The following is a 20,687-nucleotide window of genomic DNA, read 5'->3' as shown; positions in this document are numbered from 1 at the left end:
AAAGGATCAATCACAGAATTGTAGAATGGCTTGGGTTGGAAGGCACCTTCAAGATCATCAAGTTCTAACCCCCCACCACAGGACACCTTCAACTAGACCAGGGTGCTCAAAGCGTCATCCATCCTGGCCTTGAACACAAGAGTCACTCATGGGGCACTCGCAATTTCCTTGGGAAACCTGTTCCAGTGCCTCACCAACCTCAGAGTTGAGAATTTCTTCCTAATGTCTAATCTAAACATCCTCTCTTTCAATTTAAACTTGGTGATATTTTTGGATAAGAAAAAATATTTACAACTTAAATGCACATTGTTCTACTCCAACAGTAAAACTACTGGAGAGAGTAATTTAAATCAAGTAATTTAAGATGCTCAAACACTTGTAAAAAAGTAACTTGACACTTAGGAACAAATGCAGTAGAAAGCACTGGGATGGAGTGTCTTTTTCCAGGACTTCCACTTGCCCTCATGGCAGACATTTTGATTTTCTTGTGAAACTTGACACATTAGTCATGATCAGAAGGGCTGCTGCCAGCAGTACCTCCATATACAATGTGGATGTAGTGGTTACAGGTAAAAATGCGTGGGCATGCAGCTTTAGGGGAAAAAAAAAATGTTTCTTCAGTGCTTCAGCAACATGGAATGGGCAGCAAAATCCGTTTTGAAACATAAAGCACCTTTTGCTTAGAACAAAAATTTGTACTGTCAAGTGGCCATACTCACACTGCTAGATATCTATCTGTGGAAGTTGGCAGCTCAGATAACAGAAAGGTTTAGCATTTATATCTATCTGTGGAAGTTGGCAGCTCAGATAACAGAAAGGTTTAGCATTTAGTGCAATATCAATCTAGTGTCCAATACTTGAGTCTAGTCAGTAAGCATTAGGGTGAACCATGGTAGTCACCGACGGTTTCAGAAGGGCAGACAGGCAGAAGTTTATCTTATGGCTCATCAAGTCATCCATGTAAAGGTGGGTTTCTTACTGTCTCAATGAGCACAACTTTTACCAGAAAGTATTGTTGTTGTTTGTTCATTAAGGGGTTTTTGGTAGTTTGGGGTTTTTTATTTTTATTTTTAGCTCAACATTCTTACGAATAGTTATCAGGAGCTGTTGGGACTTTCAGTTGTTCTACAACAGTAGAATTTCATCTTCAGTATGCATTTCATCTTCAAAAAACAGCTCTTAGTCAGAATCCAAAACTTGAATCTCATCCTATCCAAATTCCTTTAGAACTTCTTGTCAACTGTTTATTTCATGTTGCTGGGTCCTGAGAGGGCTGTCCTGGACAGTTTGCTCTGAGACAGCTGATGACTGGGATACCCTTAAACCTTATCATAGGCTGAATGGCCTGTAGAAAAGAGGGAGAGGAAGGAAGAGAGAGGAAGGAAGAGGGAAAGAGAGAGGGAAAGAAAAGAAAGGAAGGAAGAGAGAGGAAGAGAGGGAGGGAGGGAGGAAGAGAGGGAGGGAGGGAGGGAGCGAGGGAAAGAGGGAGGGAGGAAGAAAGGAAGGAAGGAAGAAAGGAAGGGAGGAAGGAACTTTCTAGAAAGAGGGAAGGGCTCTGCTGGTTTTGATCCCCTCCTCCCTGTCAGAGATGCAGGTGCAATGCTGTCTCAGGCTTGTTTTTTGAGATAGTTACCCAAGATAAGAAAGTTGTCCCCAGCAAAGCACTATCCCGCCTTTGCAAGATCCTCTTTTCTAACCTTATCTCGTTGGCATGGTAACATTCTTTTCCCCTTCCAAAAAGCGTTTGAGACATTAACTCTTTTAGATTTTCGGTTTCTCTCACAGGTTCTTCTCCTGTAACATTAGTTCTCATCACTGAAGCTCTCTTCAGACTCTTCTCCATCACCATCTTCCTCAGGTAAAAATTCACCTTCATCAGATGTCATTGGATAGTCATTTCACCAGTTATTTTCATCACTTTCTTCATCTTTGTATACATCCTCTGGAACAGGATCATCATCTACCAGTTCATATTCTTCCACAGGGCTGTTCAAAAAGGATATTTTGGATCTAACCAGGGGCTGATGTTCACACATAGTAGATATCATAAATGAGTTCACCTTCTTGCTCACAGTGTTCTTTTTTCCATCTTCAGAAACATCTAAATGCTCACGTGTCATCTCTACTGCATTGCAAAGAATCACATGTGGATCAGTCTTCTGTGCGTCTGCAGTGGTTATGCTGCTGTCTCCCACCATCTCTTCTTGTACAGTATCAGACAAAGGTATTTCCCGTAGAATTTCCCATAGCAATCTGAATTCTTATCAACAGCACCACTCTCCTCCTGTGGAGCATATTCTTTTGCTTCAGATTCTGATATGTCACCATCAGTTGAAACCTTGCCATTTATGACAGGTGTGACTGTTTCAGCACAATCAGGTCAATAGCTGACTATTACATGGAAACAGTTTTCCTTCTCTTTCAGTTGCTTGGAAGAACAGAACTCCTGAATGATTCGCTGAGTGCTTCCCAAAGAAGGTCACAGACTCTGAGCTGCTTTGTCTCCCATGACGTGTCTTTAACATATTTCTGAACTGGTCCATTCTCGGAGGACACCGTCACCACGAGCTTGAAGAGGCTCCTCTCTACCATCTGGGCACCACCACGCTCTGTGCACAGCTTCTTGCAGGTGAGGAGCAGACCCTCTGCTGGCTCCATCCCTCTGTGCTTCTGCTCAACGCACAGCACCACAGCGCACTCCGTGGGGATCCACAGCTACATCATAACATTTGATACACTTTCAGTAGGAAGGTAAAACTTCCTAATACGTATCAGATGAAACCACATGCTGATGACAGCATAATTTAAAAGTCCTTGCAGATGCTCCTTGGGACATCATGACTACATGCACACAACTGGTTTGGGTTACTTTTTACTCTTTTTGTGTCCAATGGGAGTTCTTTTTCTCAACTTGACCTGCAAAATTTGGAAAGGAGGAAACTTGGTTTCATGAGGCATAGGAGGTTTCATATCACGCTGTTCATAAGTGTGGGTAGGTTAGTCTTTAGGTAGACCCTGCATTTCCCTTATGAACAAGTTTCTGATCTCAGTGTCACGTCCATGCAGCTGGAACTCATGCTGACAATCTGTGAAAGAGCCCTGGTGGGTTTGACAGAGAAAAATAAGGAGGCCCAGCTGCTTACATCAGGTCAAGCACAAATTAGAGTAAACATCAGCAATCTCAATAGAGTTAACAGCATATCAGCTTGCAAACTAGAGATAGAAAAAATATTTTGAGTTAATAAAAATTGATGGGAAAGCCCCATAACCTCAACTCATGCGGTGTCTTGCTGAATGCAAAAATCATTATCAGTTTCCTTCTGAAAATGAAAACCCAGACCATCAGGTTTAGACACATGTATGCGTATGTGGCTAGAAGCCTCTGAAAAACTTCCCCCAAAGCGTGGCTGAAACCTGCCGAAATTTTTTCAAACTGCAAGAAAAACGTAAACAAACAAACCCTAATTTTGAGTGCAGCAGATACTGCAAGTGAAAGTGCTAATTGACTCTCAGATTCTGATAAACAGATGGACAGAAACTTTTCAAGTAAGTCTTCTGGTGAAAGAGGCTCAGTCAACCCACCAGGGTGGTACCTTCTCCTTGAACTGCATTGGCCCCAGTTGCACAGTAACACATGGCAGGGAAGAGGCACAAGAAGGCCTCGAGGCTCTGTACAGAGTGAGAGTGAAAGCAGTAGAACATGGAGCCAGACATACATTGCATCTGCAAGATAGGAAGATAAGGAAAGAGTCTTATTTTCACCATACACAATACAGCAGCTTGACTTCCTCCCTGGGTAACAGGGGTAACACAAGTCTCAGCTATTTACCTGAAAACTTGTGAGGCTGTAGAGCAGAATCTTTATTCTCAGTTTTAGGCAGTTACTTGATCACTATTTAATCATCTGAGGTGGTTACCAAATTCCTTCTGAGGAACTAAATTAGGGATTATTTAGGGAGTTTTTCTCCCTGGATATAGCTTTTATGAAAGAAACATGCATGACTAGTTACAAAGTAATAAAAGCTGGAGACTGAAATTTTTGAAAAAGCTGGGAAAAAAATCTTGTCTTTTGGTTTGGCTTTTTGTTTTGGTTTGGTTTTGTTTTGGTTTTTTTGGTTTTTTTTGGTGTTTTGTTTTTTTTTTTTTTTTACACAGTAAATAGCAGATAACCAAATGCAAAATGAACTTATGTCATCTTGAATACAGGCAGTTAGTGTGGTGATGTTGATTATCGTGTTCTTTTGCCTCAAGCTTTCCCATTTGCACTCCAATTTTGCAGAAAGCCCCTGTTTGTGTTTGTTACCTGGGCAATGCTCAGAGCTGCAGGCTCAGAATCAGCCTGAGATAGAGATCCTCTCCTCTGATTAATGGGGTCTTGTAAGCATCTGCTTTCTACATTAATGTCCCACAAAATAGCAAGGCACACAGCAGGTTTGATTTTGCCTTTTAGCTAGTGTCTGGGACCCAGCATGTGTGAATATTACCTAGACTGAACAGGTTGACATTTCTGCTCTTGAGGCAAAATGGAAACTCTGCTATAAAGGGAAATCAGAGCTATTTTGGAGACACCGAGATTAATAGCAATATTACTGCCATTTCTGCTGCTGTCTAGAAAATATCTCAGGCCCCCCTGTGATGACATCCAGACAGCACAGAGGAAAAAGGAATCCCCAGTTTGTATGCACAGTAGACTGAAACTTGTTTAATCATTGAAAGAGGAAATAGACATGGAGAGGGATGCTGAAAGCAGCTGGCAACTGGAAATGGGAGAGGCAGCCCTTAGACACTGCACTGCCATATCAGCATTGACCACTGTGGTGACATGAGGCTCAGCCCAAGGTGGCTACTAGGTGTTTACTCACTGCTTTAGCAGGTTTTCAGTCCCAGTTTTACTCTTAATACTTCCTGTGTTAATTAGTTTGAAGCTAGCTTGGGTATATTAACAAAGGCTCCATCTGCTGAAGCAACTGCAATGTCAGTCAACCTGGAATGGGTGTACAGGAGTTGGAGACCAGATAAGGCTGAACTTGACTGAGAAAATTGAGACTAAGATGAGAAGACTAAAAGGTGCGGCCAGGAATGGATGAGATAAGAAATCTGATGCAGAGGAGAACAGACAGGAATGGGCAGTGAAGAGATGTTTTCTGACTGGGTGTGATGTAGTAAATGTGCGATGATGCTGAGCAATGCAGGAAGTGCAAAACACAGAGTAATTCCTCTATCAGTGATCGTTGCTCATCCAAGGCACAGAGTGCACTCCTACCCTGTGCAAAGAGCTGTATGTGAGCATGTAATGAGAGACTATGTCATGAAAAGTGCACAGAAAGAGGCTTCATTAAGGCTGCACAGGGAATCTTAATCACAGCCTTTTTGCCTTTGAAACAGAGTTACCAACCACTCTGTCCATTCTCACAGGTCTTTCTGTTCATTATAAGCTCCTGTAAATTGTCAAGTAAAAATATGCTGTATGTTTTTGGATGTAAGTGAAAAAATCTGCATCAGGGAAGATTTCTACATCTCTCATAGTACAGCATGTGAAAATTGCTGTACAAGTTTTTTGTTTGTGTAATTTTTTCCTGGAAGAGTTCAATACTGGAAATGGCTACAGGCAGAATTGAATGATGATAATATAAGGAAATTTGCTTGTTGAATAAAAGCCCCATTCCTCTAGAAGTTGAATCTTTTTTTTCTGTAATGTTTTGTTGATTTGTTGGAGGGCATTTTGCTTTTGGGGACAAGGGTGGTGAAGGTGAATTCTTTATCTTTTCACCTCCTAAAACAGGCATTGTAGTAGACAGGATAGTATATGCCTTTCTCATATATCTTTTTTTTTTTAATGGTGAATTAAGTTGGCTGATCAATAGTTCATTGAGTTCAATAGACAGATTTGATCTTTATCTTTTGGCTGAGATGCTAAACGCAAACTCCTTTCATTTATATATTCACAGTTAATGCAGATAGTCTGCTATCTACTCTCTGATAGCCTGTGCTATCTACTATCTAATAGTCTATGTGAGAATAAAACCTGATCTGATATTACACATAACACCAGCATTATGAGGAGTTGTGATATTCAAATGAAAAATGAGACTGTTCGAATGCTTTGAATAGCTTGTAGGAAAGCGCAGTATATATAAAATAAAAAATAAGAAATTTACCCATACATTTCTAAAACTTTCCTGAGATTTAATGCCATATAAAACTTCTGGCCTTTATCCCCAAATATTGTCTATGTGAAAATTCAGCTAAATCTCTTGACGTGGAAGTCAACAAAATATGACATTACAACTCATTATGTTTCCTTTCCAGAATTTTGTGAAAGACCCTCCCCAGAAGACCCTCAGCAGAAGACAGAACAGAAATACAGAACAAGTTGCTCAAACAATTGCAATACCCAGTTCCCCATTGCCACAGGAATCCATCATACATTCATGAACTTACTTTGCTCCAACTTGAAAGTCTCCTGGCCTTCATGAGACTATGCCGGTACCTCAGCCTGATCTAGATGCTGCCAGTCATCCTGGGGAATGACGGTTCTAGCAAGACCAACCTTCAGAAGTCCAGGAGACCAGCAGTCACCCGAAGACCAGGGGGAATGTCTGGAGCAAAGAAAATGTACCCTTAGTGATAGAGGATCAGGTTAGATCAGGTACATCAGGATCAGTCTAGACAATACTTAAGCCTTAGGACATGCTGCCTCTCCTGAGGGACACAGATCATCCACCAAGAGGATATTCAGCTTGTGGCCAGAAGGAGAGCCTGTCAGGAGCTGAGGGAGGCTGGCAGCAGCAGTGGGGATGTCCATGTGGGAATCCAGTCTGCATGCCTGCTGTCATCCTGAAGGTGAATCCTGGGTCGGAGTGGCACAGAGAAGCATTTCTCTTGTGTTGGAGCACTTGCTGAAGGCGCTAGGGCTTGCTCCATGAGTTTCTGATATCAGAAGGGGAGAGACATCACAGCACCCCAGCAAAGGTCGTCCCTCTGTTGTAGACCAGGTGTGGTCAGAGAGCCTTCCCTTGATTAGGTGGGATTAGGTGAAGTGAGGAGCTGGGAAACCAGTCTGTGCTGCTTTCCAGAAGCTCAGGAGCACCAAAAGCTGGCTGAGGGCACGTGAAAAGCTACGCAGCACTGCTTCTAGCTTCCAACTGCCTTAGGAAAGCCTGGGTGACATGTGTTGACAACATCTAATTTCATGGATAATGCAAACCAATCCAAGTGCTTTGTTTTTAAGAGTAAGATAGAAATTTGGCGCAGTATCTTACTACTCCCGATTGTCATATGTTAACTTCCACATTTTAATTGTCCCTAACTTTGATTCCAGTCACTCCAAAAAGCATGGTAGGTTTGCCTCTATGCTTTGAACAACTGAAGACCTTGTTAGAGGAAAGAATGAGTTAGCTTTGACTAAAGAAAGAATTGATTGAAGTTTGTTATGGCTTTACCTAACAAATAACACTATTGCATGGATGGGTTTGCAGGCCCTCCTCAGGGAAACAAAAAACCGAACAAGCAGAAAGAGAAAACAGACCTGTGAAGAGAGGAGTGAAAGCCAACCAGACAAGAAATGAAGAAAGAGAAAAAAAGAATTTTCGGGTGTCATCAATGTAAAAGATACAAGAAGGCTTAGAAAAACAAGAAGCCCAAGTAACATAATCTGCTGTTCACCTTTCAACACTTTGAGTGTTACTCTAAGTACATGAAATGTCTCTATGATGCACAATGATAGAAACATGCACCTGCATTTGGAAGAAAATGTGTTTCTGGAGTAAAATGCCACTCCAAAGCTTTGCAGTTGGTGAATGTCTGCTTTTACAAATGTAAGTATATACCCTTAGGCGTGCAAGGTCACAAGAATCACGTTTTTTAGGTCTTTTACCTGCTCCCTTAATGAAGAGGCAAAGTCTCTTTTTGTATTTATGTCATTTGGCAAACCTTGTGCTGGCTTGTATTATCTGAATCCCTAATACACAGCAAGGATTTCTTCTAAGTAGTTTGAGACATGAAGATTCTGGCACTGTCTAAAAGAGGTCATATTTTCCTTGAGGTAGTTTAGAGAGACATGAAAAATGAAATTAGAAAAAAAGAAAAGACAAAACCATCATGGCCCTGTGCAGACCTGATCTAGCATGGTGCTTTTGTGTTTTTTCTCTGCACTGCTCCCTAGTGAGCAAAGCAGTTCAGGCTAACTCAGTTCAAAGGGATCAAATCAGAGCACTCAGTGAAGTGTTTTGCAGAAATAAGGACTCAAGCCCTGGAAGCATCACAGTCCTGGCCAGCTCAGCATCTCTGCCTGTGTTTTGTCTCTAAACGTGGGTTACCAGAAAAGAACAGTGGGGGATGCTACTGCTCAGGCTTAGGAAATTACCATGTAGTAGCAACCCTGGGGCTGCCTCTGAAGCCCTGCAAAAGGGCGCTGTAAATCTGTGTAAATGTGCAGTATCTGATGTTATCACACATGTTCAGAAGGTGACAGAGCAATCCCACAGTCACTGCCAGCAAGAGTTCTCTCTTCTGTGCTATGAACAATTATTTTTACATTGTATTTGCCAAAGAAAGAGGAACAAAATCTCACCTATTCCTGCCCTTATGATGCTGTCAGTCCTTTTTGATTCTATCTTATGGGTGCAGATTTATTTTTAGCAGCTGTGGCTGAGCTATGACTCCTGGGCTACCAGGGGTATGATGTGGCCTCAATACTGTCAGTGTAGAGGTGAAGGGAGGTGAGTTGAAGAGAGAAAAGTCCATACCCTGCTGCTCTCGCTGGTGGATTACATTCAGATAGGACTGAGAGAGATCAAAAAAAGGTGCCATAGGGCTCCTGCCTACTGGGTGCCAGGCCCAAACATCTCTTGCTCCCTTCATTCTAGGGCAATTCCTGCACCACCCTCAGAGCCACCCTCCTGTGGAAGGGAAAAAGTCTCTTAGAGGACAAGTTGGATACGAGGGCAGCACTGAGTCTTGTGCTGCATGTCCTCTACCTTGTATGGGGTGAGCAGTAAGTGCAAGAGGCATCTGTCCTGGCAGGAGGCTTTGTTGTGTTTTTTTCAGCCCCACAAGCACATGCTCACCAGCTGGCAGAGCTGAGAGGTGGCTCCATGTCCCATGGAGGGCACTGGGGACCTCAGTTCTTCAGCACTGGATCACATTTTAAAAATTGTTAAACTACTTTGAAACAAGGGCTAAAGTGATTAGGACCCTGACATATTTTCCATTTCAGGATTGATTCTGGTCCTGATATTATTGATTCCAAAGCTTTACGAAGAGTTGAAACAGCATTTCTTGAGCAGGTCATTACAAAGGCTAATATTTTCAGTAGTTTATCTGAATTGGTCCCTAATACCTACCTTATAATTGTATCCTGATGTAGGATTTATTTCCAATGCACTGAACACTGCTGACATATGGACACTGGAACCTTGTCTCTTCTTTGGGATCTTGGAACACATTGAAGTGCTTTTTAGATTAGCAATGAGTGTAAACCTCTGCTTGCATATAGAAGGGCTTCTATAATCAATTCATTAATTAAAGACAATAGAAATACAGAACTGCATGTGACAAGAAGAAAATACTGCTAATAATTCTCTGAGAAGCAGCACATTGAAGCCCATGCCTTTGTACACTAGGGCCTTATTTACCTTGCAACTGAGATTTGATCATCATTTTAGTGTTTTTGAGAACGAAAATATTCTTTCTGTATACATAATCATTTATTTGCATTTAATACAGAGCATGAAATTCTACTGCATTAATGATAATTTTTCCAGACTAATGTAAATTAAAACCAAAAGTATGCCTGCTAAAATAAGTCTAAGCTTCTGTTACTGCAATACAAACCAGTAATTACTGCAATTGCATAAATTTGTAGCTATAGCAGTTGCAGTGTTGTTAACTACCATACCCTGACGTCCAAAACAAACAGACTTAGCTTGAAAATTTTATAAAAATGTAGTGATTTTAATATGACACTCCTTTAAAATAATAATTGCTCAATGGTAAGTTTGTAAATGAAAGCATAAAGGTAGAAATGTATTCATGCTTGGCAAACTGAAAAGCACAAGGAGGTTAATAATTCATCTGCTAATGTCAGTATTTGTTGCCATTTCTTCTGTCTCTTTTCCTCCTTGCTCTTCCCTCCATATAGTCTTTTCAGGATTCCAAATGCTTATGTGAGATACTTCCATTCACGAGATTGCTGTATGAGTTTTCCTGTTTGCAGCTAACAGTGCAACTGCACACCTCTGTGAAATGCTCCTTCAGGAGTACATCTGAAATATGGATAGACATAGATAGACAGGGTCTGGTCCAAGGCCAGATTATGGGGTTGATCCTGGATTCTCTCTTCCACCAATTGCTCTGTGAGACCAATTGCCCAAAGCTTTGCCAGAGGGTCAGGACTGGGCTCATGGCCACAAAATGAGGATGCACAAGGGCACAGGGTATCATGGCCACTCCTTCCCAAATGGATGGGGAGCACACTGAGTTAGGGCTAAGGAAGGAGCAGTGGTCCCTGAAACCCTGCCTCATAAATCTTCTATTTATAAAGTTTTGTAAACACACGCTTTATAGAATATGGCCACAAACATTACTGAACTCTCTGCATTGGTTGGCCCTGAAGTGAGGAACACATCCAGAGCTACCTCGTCAAACAAGCTTTAAAATTACTCGTTAAATTTAACTTAAGTGCACACCTCCTTTAGTTGCAGTGCAGCTCTTCTGCCCATGTCTTTCCACAGCAGCTCATATACGCTGTTCTTTGTGCAGTCTATGTCTCCATGACAGGAACTACTTTTTGCCTGCCACCTGCTTGTACCTGTAATACTTTCCTACAGGAGAGGATTGAGAGGGCTATTAATGAAATCCCTACTAAAGGTGAAGTGAGTTCTGTGATTTTTCTGTTTGGAGAGTATCATAATAATGTTTCAGGATATCAACAAAAATTCAGCTGTATGATAGAACAGGAACTTTCAGGCACCCTTCTACCCTGAAAAAAATGAGCAGCAAACTATGGTCCGGGAGCACATCATGGTCTTGACCACAGACAGCGTGGTGTTGCATGGACCTGGTCTAAAACCACTCTAAAAAAAATCCATACTCACAAAAGAAAATAGAGGTAGATAAATCTAACCAGACTATGCTTATAAACTCAGTATCTCTCTTCACAAAAGTAACCATCAAGATGATGAATTTTATTTCTCTACTGGGCTCTTTTCCAGTTGATCATTGTTTCAAAATTAGGTCATTGTTTCAAAAATTGAAGGTTTTATTCAGGAGAAGATTCATTACAGAAAGTAGCCTTTATTTTAAGTGGTCAAGAGAAGGCACAGCATAAGGTTACATCTGCTGGTGTGTGAGCTTTTGCCCACTGGAGTCCCTGGGCAACTTCACCAAGACTTCCATCCTGAGATCATTCCTCAGTGGCTTTCAGTTGATTGATGAATACAGAGTCTGTCTGCTGAGTGTCTCTGTCCAGGGCAGCATATTTGTTCCAGGTGTTTCCTGCTCTTCTACCTATCTTTCTAAGGGAAAAAGTATCTACAATGAAAGTGCTTTTATTTCTAACTGGGACATAACAAAGGTGTGATGCTGCACAGCTTTTCCCTCTCAGGAAGCATTAATTTCAGGCAGTACCAATAGGATTTTAGTCCCTTACCACAGCCTAGGGACACCTGTGTCCAGTTCTGTGGTGGTCTTTGCATCGCCTGTGGATTCAGGATTACACACCAAATAGGTGTAGGATTCACTTTTGGTTTTTAATACTATTTCCAAGACCTAAATATTATTAGGTGAGGATAGAGCCTGTAAGACCAATACTCCTCCTTACCATAGGTAGCCATTTTTTTTCAGAATAGCCTTTTAGCATACAAATGATAGCCCATACATTATAGTCTTTCAACCCAGCGAACACTTTAAGGTACTTAAGTGATGTTTCATTTACAGGTTGTAGTCAGACTAAACTATCCTTCTTTCAATGATTCCTGTTTCTTAATTTCCACATCATCTCCTCCTGAAGAATCACAACAATGCTACATGTCACAATGTCTATGGTCATGCATTTTCAGTCAGAGGCTCCAACAATACCTTAGCAAAGGCATCAGTGGTGCCTAGAAGCTCACTTCTGGGTTTTTTTGTCACAACAAATTGCTCGAACTTTTGCTTTCTGCAATTTCTACCTCGTGGTTTGTTCCTTCTTGAGAGAAGACAGCCCCATCAGCTGCAATCAGATCAGCCACTGCCCTTGTGGCAGCAGTGAGCACAGCAACAGGAGGAGCTACGTCTGTCCTCTTCTGCTGCAACAGCTATTTGTGTCAGACCCAACCCAGCTCTCCTTAGGAAATGGCTCCAAATAAACTGCAAGGCAGGATGAAAATTTTTATATGTTTAAATAGCTCTTCCTACCTCAGCCAGAAGGTCTCCAGAGAAGCTGGGGAAGTCCAGTTTGCTAGGATATTCACCCACCACCCTATGAAGTAGCTTGTGTAAAAAGAATGAAGCTTGGCTTTCACTGACAGATGTCACACAGCAGATCTTGACTGCTTTTTCACTGTGAGAAACCACACTTGATCACACAGCTATTGGGGAACAGAGAACAGAGATACGGTGTAGAGACAGCCCCCAGCCATTCATTTATCTCCAGTAACTTCCCCTTACCCTGTGCTCTACTGTTCTGTGACAAGAAGGTCCATGTTTGTCCCTGGATCCTGATGATGATGTTGCCTTCCTCTTACAACATAACTTGTTGAGGCTTTGTTTTGAGGCACAAAATATGCCAAAGAATTAATAGGAAGAAGCTGAGAAAACCAAGTTTAGTGGTGCCCAGAAATCCTCATCAAAGGCTACAGCTTATGCTAAAATAAGATATGTGTGCTCCCCTATCCCAGAGCTATCTGACTCTATCGTTGTAAGTGCTGATTTATTTTTGATAATGGGTGGCTGAGCCGTGACTCTTGAGCTACCAGGGGTGTGATAAAGTACTGGCATCTTCTTGGTGGAGTAGAGGAGAGGCAAGGGGAGGAGAGAAAACGAGAAGGAAAGCACCCATGACCTGCTGTTCTTTCAATGAATTTAATTTGAGGTTGAGTGAACCAGAACAAAAAGAGACACTATGGGGTGCTTGCCCACTGGGTGCCCTGGCAAGTCTGTGGCCATTCAGCTTGATGCAATCCCTTTCTCCAGAGTGAAAATAATCAGCCCTTTCTCTGCTTTCCTGATGATCCTGCCTACCATCAAACCCCGATCCAGTTCTCTCATGGTTTCCCATGCCAAAATCCCAGTAGTCACTGCATTGCTTTTCTTCTAAGCTTTCTTGAGAGCTAATTTTTTCTGTGATGCCTGCTGAGTGATCAACACTGCTGGGTTGCTGCTGCTGGTTTGTGGGGCGTGAAAACAAATGTTAGTAGTAGCCCTGTAAGCAACTGAGTTTTCAGTTTCATAGATTAACTTAAATTTAAAAAAAAATTAACTGAAAGCAAGGCTTTCTAAATTTTCTGAACACAGCCAAACCAGAACTCAATTTCTGTCTGAAAACAGATTTTCAGATCATTTCGGGACAGTGATAAGTGGGGCTTGTGTTCCCTGAAAGTATCTTGATGTCTAAGAAAAAAATATTTAAGTAAAGTATTTCAGAATGAAAAAAGTGTGACATATGCAAAATGGCAAACTGGCACATTTTAACTTGTTTTGAAGTTGTATTTCAGTTCTTGGGAGGCCAAGCCAATCTGATAAACTCAAAATAAAAGTTTTCCAAATCAGTCTTTCCATATACTTTCCAGTGTGAAAAGCACTCTATGGAAAATTTGAGTCAGCTGGAGTTCATTGGTGCATTTTCTGTTATCCACCATTTATCTCCTGTTTTCATTGTTATCCCTTTGAAGCAGAGCTCTCTATACCATGGTTGGATAGCAGACAGAAAGATGGGGTATTGTTCTTTTACAGTGGCTTAGATGGGGTATTGTTCTTTTACAGTGGCTTGTATGCCTACCTAAAAAGAAACAAAGGCCTGGGATTTCCAACCCAGTGTTAGAAATGCTCTGTTTCGGGTCCTAATTTTTACTCTGTGTTCAGTTTAGCTTGCTAAGGCACTACAATTCCCCGTGCTGCATTGCTGGACTTCTCATCGCTCCCTGCCAGCCTCACGTGAGAGGCAGCTGTTCTTCCTCCCAGCCATGTCACTGCATAAATTTCCAAGCATCCAAAAAACATCTCACATCACAAGAGTTTTGCACCTATGCCACCAGGGGAAGCAAGAAGCCAAGAAAAACACAGGAGTACAAACTGCATGGATAACGATCACTTTTGCAAGGCTTGTCCAAAGTAGACAGTACTAATCCCAATTTACTGCTTATTATAGTAACATTTTTTTTTCCTTCTTATGCAGTAATTATCAGACTGGCTCCCAGCTCCTCTTGTTTTCCTCATTATTCTGATCCTGTATGTCTCCCTGCCCATCTGTAGGTGGATTGCCAGAGTCTCAGTTATCCTTCACTTTCTGTAGTCATTTACAATGATGATACATGCCCCCGAGCTCTGCTCGGTTTATAATGGTACAAATGTGGCAGACAAGGGTGGATTGCCTTTCACATCTGTTGTCCAGGTGTCGAGCAATTCTCATTCCCCCTTCTGAGAGACTAAGGTCAGATCTGATAAAGACATCGATGGCTTTACTTGTAGTGCCAGTGAGAAAACTCCATCTCATTTGTCACCCCTGTCCAATTTCCACGCTCACAATGTGCTGGCGGTGAGTGTCCTTTACGTGGTAGTGGTGAAGGGCTGCTACCCACACAGGTGGTAAAGCCTGGGACCTTGAATGGGCCTCTCACAAATTCTGTGCGTGCAATAAACCATTCCAGTTTTGCTCGCTTGTGGCTTGGTCTGCCCTCATATCTTGTGTGCAAAGCTTGTATCCAGATAAACAATCTCAGAATATGCCTAGTCCTGCAGGGAGGCACACTATTAACGCTGCATCTCTACCTTCCTGTTCTTTCACTAGTGAAAACATTTCCAGTGAGAGACAAACTGCTGAAATTGTTGCATTTAGGGGTGCTCCAGAAGGGTATTTTTTCGCTGTAAAAAAACCTGCTCTGTTTTGCATATGTAATTGCATACTTGTTAGATCAGGGACTGGAACGTGACTTTACCACTTTCACCCAGTAGAAGTCACTCTCTCCCCAGTTTTTTTTTCTCTGGGGACAATTAATATTTAATTGAGTGTATCCAAGGGAAAAGCTCCAAAAGAATAAATTAAAAGAAATCTCTTTCAGATGACCTAAGCTGATGACAAGGGCACTTTTCTCAGAGGTGGATAAGCCAAGTTTGTGTTCCAGTTCTGAGTTACACAGAGGGGACTTGAATGAATGAGCATGACTAGATGGAAGAAGAGCAAAGTAACTGTAGGAGATTGTATATTAACAGGCAAATTTCAGATATTACATCAAAGTAGGTTTTGATTCACTAAAGCCTTTCTCAATAGTGATTAATGACAACTTTTCAGGAAAAATAAAATAAAATTGAAAAGCAGTAGTATTTTGGGGGAGGGGGGAGCGGGAAAATAAATGTCCTGTGTTTGAAAGAACTTCTTTTTTCTTCCTGTAAGGTGTATGTGACATCTTTGACTACTTTAGGAATGGAAGTTTTGGAAAATAAATCAATATATTGGAAGGGAGAAGTAGAAGAACAATTTTCTGTTCCAGAATCCCCTAGGGAATATTTGAGTTCAAATTGCTTCAGTCAAAAAGCAATGCATTTGATATTTAATTAAGTGAAGTGAAGCCCACATTACAAATAATCTTCCAAGTCTCATCTAGAAAGGCCAGTTATCCCAATCAAAATAGAGCACGTAGGTATACAGGACTTTGAGAACGGTATTAGCTCAAGGAAATTCAAAATTGTTAATTTGATTCTTGCCATGAAAGTTACAAATGAGTAATTTTTTTAAAAAAATGAACAAATTAGGTAGTGTCAAAGTTTGATTAGAAGTTATGTACCTGCTCAGTTTTTGATGGCAATAACCAAAAGGTTGTAGACTAGGAAAAACAAAACAAAACAAAACCAAACAAAAAAAAAAAACAAGAACAAAACAAAACAACAACAACAAAAAAAAAACAAAACAAACAAAAAAAACCACCAAAACCAAAACAAACCACAAACAAACAAACCCAAAACACAACAAAAACAAAAAACTGAGAATCCTCAGAAAATTTTACATAAGTAGAATGGCTTTACTGTATGCAAATGTTTAATCTCAGTCCTAGCCGGAGCATCTGTCACTCACCTGTCACTCATGCTGAAGTTAATCAGTGTGTCAGCACCACAGAAGCAAACCTAAGGGGTGGGAGATGTTAGGAGTCATCACCACATCTCATGTTGAAACAAAGATATCCCTGCTTCATTAACAGTGCTATTCCATGAAAATAATAGTCAACCCTTCCTTAAAAAGATAGAACTGTTTTTGAGTTTGGACATATGTCCTGGTTTTGGCTGGGATGAAGTTCATTTTCTTTTTAGTAGCTGGTACTAATGTTGTGGTTTTGGGATTTAGTATGAGAAGAATGCCGATAACACACTGATGTTTTGGCTGTTGCTAAGTGGTGTTCACCCTAAGTCACGGACTTTTCATTGCCTCATGCTTTGCTAAGGAGCTGCACAAAAGGCCAGTAGGGAGCATGGCCAGGACAGCTGACCAAATGTATATCCCATACCACAGAAGGTCATGCTCAGTATGTAAACTGGGAGAGCTCCCTGGTAGGAGGATGATCACTATTCAGGGATGGTCTGGGAATTGATCAGCAGGTGGTGAGAATCTGTACTGCGCACCTTTTTTTTTTCTCTTGGGTTCTGTTACTCTCTCCCTCTACTTATCATTATTATGAACGTATTTATTAAAATTATGTTTTGTTTCAATTATTAAATTGTTCTTAGGGCATGAGGTTTAGCTTTTCCTTCTGATTCTCCTCCCCAATGGGGGCAGGGTTGAGGGGCAGTGAGTGATCGGCTGTGTGGTATTTTGTGTCTGGTTAGAATGAAAGCATGACAACATATGATCAAACAACAAAAGTAACTTTGGAATTTTTTATTTTCTTTTTTTCTTTTTTTTTTTTTTTTTTTTTTTTACTGGGATTTTAGGATTTAGTCATAATGGGAACACAAGAATAACGATAACAATGATTACAATGGCAGCACAGGAAGAAGGAGGGACAGAAAAAGATCATATGACTTTTTTCCCACTACTCTTCCACCATCTGAGCTTTTTGAGCTCTGGGAATTTCCTGAGTGCTCCATGAGCCTTCTGTTTAATAACTGGTAACGGATCTCTCTTCAAAGTTTATGTCCAGGCTCTACTTATATCCACATAAATTTCTCACTTCGTCTAGGAGTGCCACAGGCCTGCTACACACTGAGGGATGAATAGCCTTCTTTTTATACTTTCTAAACTGGCTTCCACTGGCTTCCTTCAAGGCCTGTAAAAATTGTACTTGGCCTTTGCTCTATTGGAAGAAGTTTTGGTGGTGGTGGCCACAAAAATAGGGAGATCTGGCTTGCTTGTAATATTTTCCTTTTTTTTCCTCAGGAATTAGTTTCTATCAGAATAATTCTTTCACTCTGACTAGGGGTTATTTCAGAATACTATATATTTTTTTGCCATCAGACTTGACCTGATTTCTTCCAAACTTCATTTGACAGAAGAAAAAGGAGCATGCTACATAATTCATTAGACACCAGAAATGCATTAAAAATGTATTTAACAAGAACTAATCCCACCAGGAAATCAAATAACAGCTTATTTCCTCAAAGTAGTCTTGATGGAGCAGGCCCATATTTAAACTTTTGAGACTTCCTTTATATTAACTGGGCAAAAAATGATTCATCATACTGCTTATGCTAAAAAAAAATCCCCAGAATAAAACAAAACAGAAAACAACAAAAAAGAACCACCAAACCAACAAAATAAATCAAACAAACACACAAACAACAAACCAAAAAAGGCAGTGACAAGTTCAACTGAACAGTAGGAACTTAATGAACCCAAATAAACAGTTCTGTGCTCAAACTCAAAATACATGTACCTTCAGGCAGCAGTCTAAATAAAAACTAGCTTGTTGAATTATTTAATGAACATGGCAGATCCTGGATAAAACCCTTTTTCATCTGCTCAACTCCAAATAAATGGCATGTATAGGTAAACTGTGCTTGCAGGTGAGTGCTTGCCCTCCTGCTGAAAGAAAACATACAGAGAAACAGGTGATGTGGCAGCTGCCCCTGGTGCTTGTGGTTAAAGGGTGAGCTTTCTAAGGACAGAGGGTTTACTTTTTGATTTCCCACAGTGGAACAACATTGCCTTATGTCAGTGAAGATATTTATAGCAGTTCACTGTATGCTTTGAGCGAAACTGTCAAGAGATCTCCGGAACCCATTTTAACGTCAGCCAAACATAAAGTATTGATTGCTCTGCTGTTTAGATCTCTTCTCTTTAGTTCTTTGGATTTAACAAGAAACATGCTACTGTATGAGATCTGGAATACAGTCACATAGAAATTTTCAGATGAACTATTTCTTTTTTCTAGGTTTTTTTTTTTCTCTTTTATTTCTGTCACGAAAAGTCGGTATGGAAGAAATAAAAATATCTTGCAGAATTGTGTGAGTTTGTGGATCAGTTGAGCAGAGGCAAGGGTATTTTCCTAGGGAAATTTTCTCTGTTTTCCTTCTAGTCTGACATGCTCTCCTCCAGCCTGTTAAAACAGCAGATGCCAAGCCCAGAGCCTGGCAGCCATGGCCAGGAGCCTCAAGGTTTCTTGTAATGTGCAATAGGGTGTCTCTTAGATGTGAAAAGAGAAAGAGGTCACCAAGGGTAATCTCATCCCATTCAGATTAAGTATAGAATATATCTGGGATTTTTTTTTTCCTGTGGTTTTTGTAAATGTTCAGGGTGTTTTGAACTATTAAACTTTTTAATGTGTGAAGTTTTTAGGTGATGGCTGGGGAGGAGAAGATGCTCACTGAAGAAGGCAGGAGGAGAATGGGGAACATATTCCTTATAGCCTAGCAATTTGAAATTCTTAATGGATAAATGATTTCTTTCCTGTCCCAAGAACATGTCCTGCAGTACACAGTGCTCTGTAGTATCAATAGTCTCAGATCAATGGCCTGTCTAGAACAATGTACATTTTCAAATCCTCAACCAGATATTTAATTAGAAGGTATTTCCATTTCAACTGCCTTCATGCAGCCCATCAATACTCCTAACATTTCATCAATATTTCCTTTCCCACTCAGTCTGAGAAGTGCATGCCTTTACAAAGAGTTATTTTGGCAATTAGACAACTAAAGGAAATGACCAGAGCTGTAAAAGTGCTTAACCCTAAGTCTTACCCATTAAAAGCAATGATAGCTGCTATATATTGCACAATGATGAAACCTCCACTGATTGCCTGCAAAGAAAAAGTTCCATCCTTACTATCTATGATTAAGATAGGAGAAGGAATAGATTCCATAATGAGGAAGACATTAAAAGGACAGATGCTTAAGACAAAACTAAAAAAATTAATAGGTTTGAGTTTTTCCTAGGCCTGTTATCTACTGTTTAGCAGAAACTGAAATATAAATTTGAAGTACAAAACCAGATTGCACAACTGAAAAAAAACCTCAACCATGGAATACAGTTCTAATTCTACATACATTTAAATACCTTTATGCTAATTTTAATACATTTTAATCACATGTATACTGCAAGTAATCAAAACTACTTAGTATGAGTAATATTTAGGGCCTTTATTGTTTGCAACATCTCTATCACATGAGTTAAAATTAAGGAGTCCTTGTTTTTAAGGGATGCATCAGATGTCGAGGCATTTCTTTCCATAAGAAATTTTCCCATGATCAGATTTTCACTGAAATTTGATAGTTTCATATCAAAAGCTTATTTATTTGGAAGAAGTTTGTCGCTACTGAGGCTAATTATTCAGTGTAAGATAAGAGAGCTGAGTGTCTTGCTTTGTAAGAGACATGTTTCTGAGATCTATTAAAAACACTGTTTAGCTCACCACCAGATGCCATATTTTTCTTACTGTTTACAAATCTTTTAAGTAGATGACATGACATTAATGAAACAGTAAAAATGAAGTACTGTTTGTGAAATTTTATATATATATATTTATTTAACATTTCCATCTCATTTTCCTCATAAAATGTGTATTTTCTGTTCCCAAGCTGCAATTCTTGGTCAGAGAATTGGTGTTTGTAACTCTACATGTTGTTACTGAAGTTAGTCAAGAATATGACATGTATTTTTTTTTAAAAAGTAAAAAGGGATATCTGTGAATTTGAGATATGATGGAGAGAACATTAAGAAGATGTAAACTTAGCCTTACACTAGAATCAGTCTTGGTGGAACATAAATTTTCAAATGAACTACATTTATTGGCTGTAGCTTCACATTTTAATGTGAATTATATCATGAAGATATATTCATGATTCATTTTATTGAATTATATAATGAAGATTCAAATCACATTAACCAAATTCCTCCTTGGTCCCCATCCTTATTCGGTGAGTTTGGGCCTTCAGGGTCACCTTACTAATAGACTGGAACTTGACTTATGTTTCCAGTCATGCAAATAATTAGTATGACCAGTGCTAATGAAACTATTAAAAGAAAACGAATTACTAGTTGAAGTATTCACAGGAACAGAGGCCCA

The 20,687-nt window shown here is 40.2% G+C and overlaps 1 pseudogene; it reads right to left on the bottom strand.

Annotated features, from left to right (window-relative positions):
• Positions 1-1,664: 1,664 nt before the first annotated feature.
• On the bottom strand, positions 1,665-16,278 carry LOC126646756 (probable RNA polymerase II nuclear localization protein SLC7A6OS; annotated as a pseudogene).
• Positions 16,279-20,687: the final 4,409 nt, after the last annotated feature.

Source organism: Myiozetetes cayanensis, unplaced genomic scaffold, assembly GCF_022539395.1.
Source record: "Myiozetetes cayanensis isolate MyiCay16 unplaced genomic scaffold, myiCay2020 scf1, whole genome shotgun sequence".
NCBI lineage: Eukaryota > Metazoa > Chordata > Aves > Passeriformes > Tyrannidae > Myiozetetes > Myiozetetes cayanensis.
The sequence above is the reverse complement of the archived record's forward strand: the minus strand, read 5'-3'. Positions and strand labels throughout refer to the sequence as shown.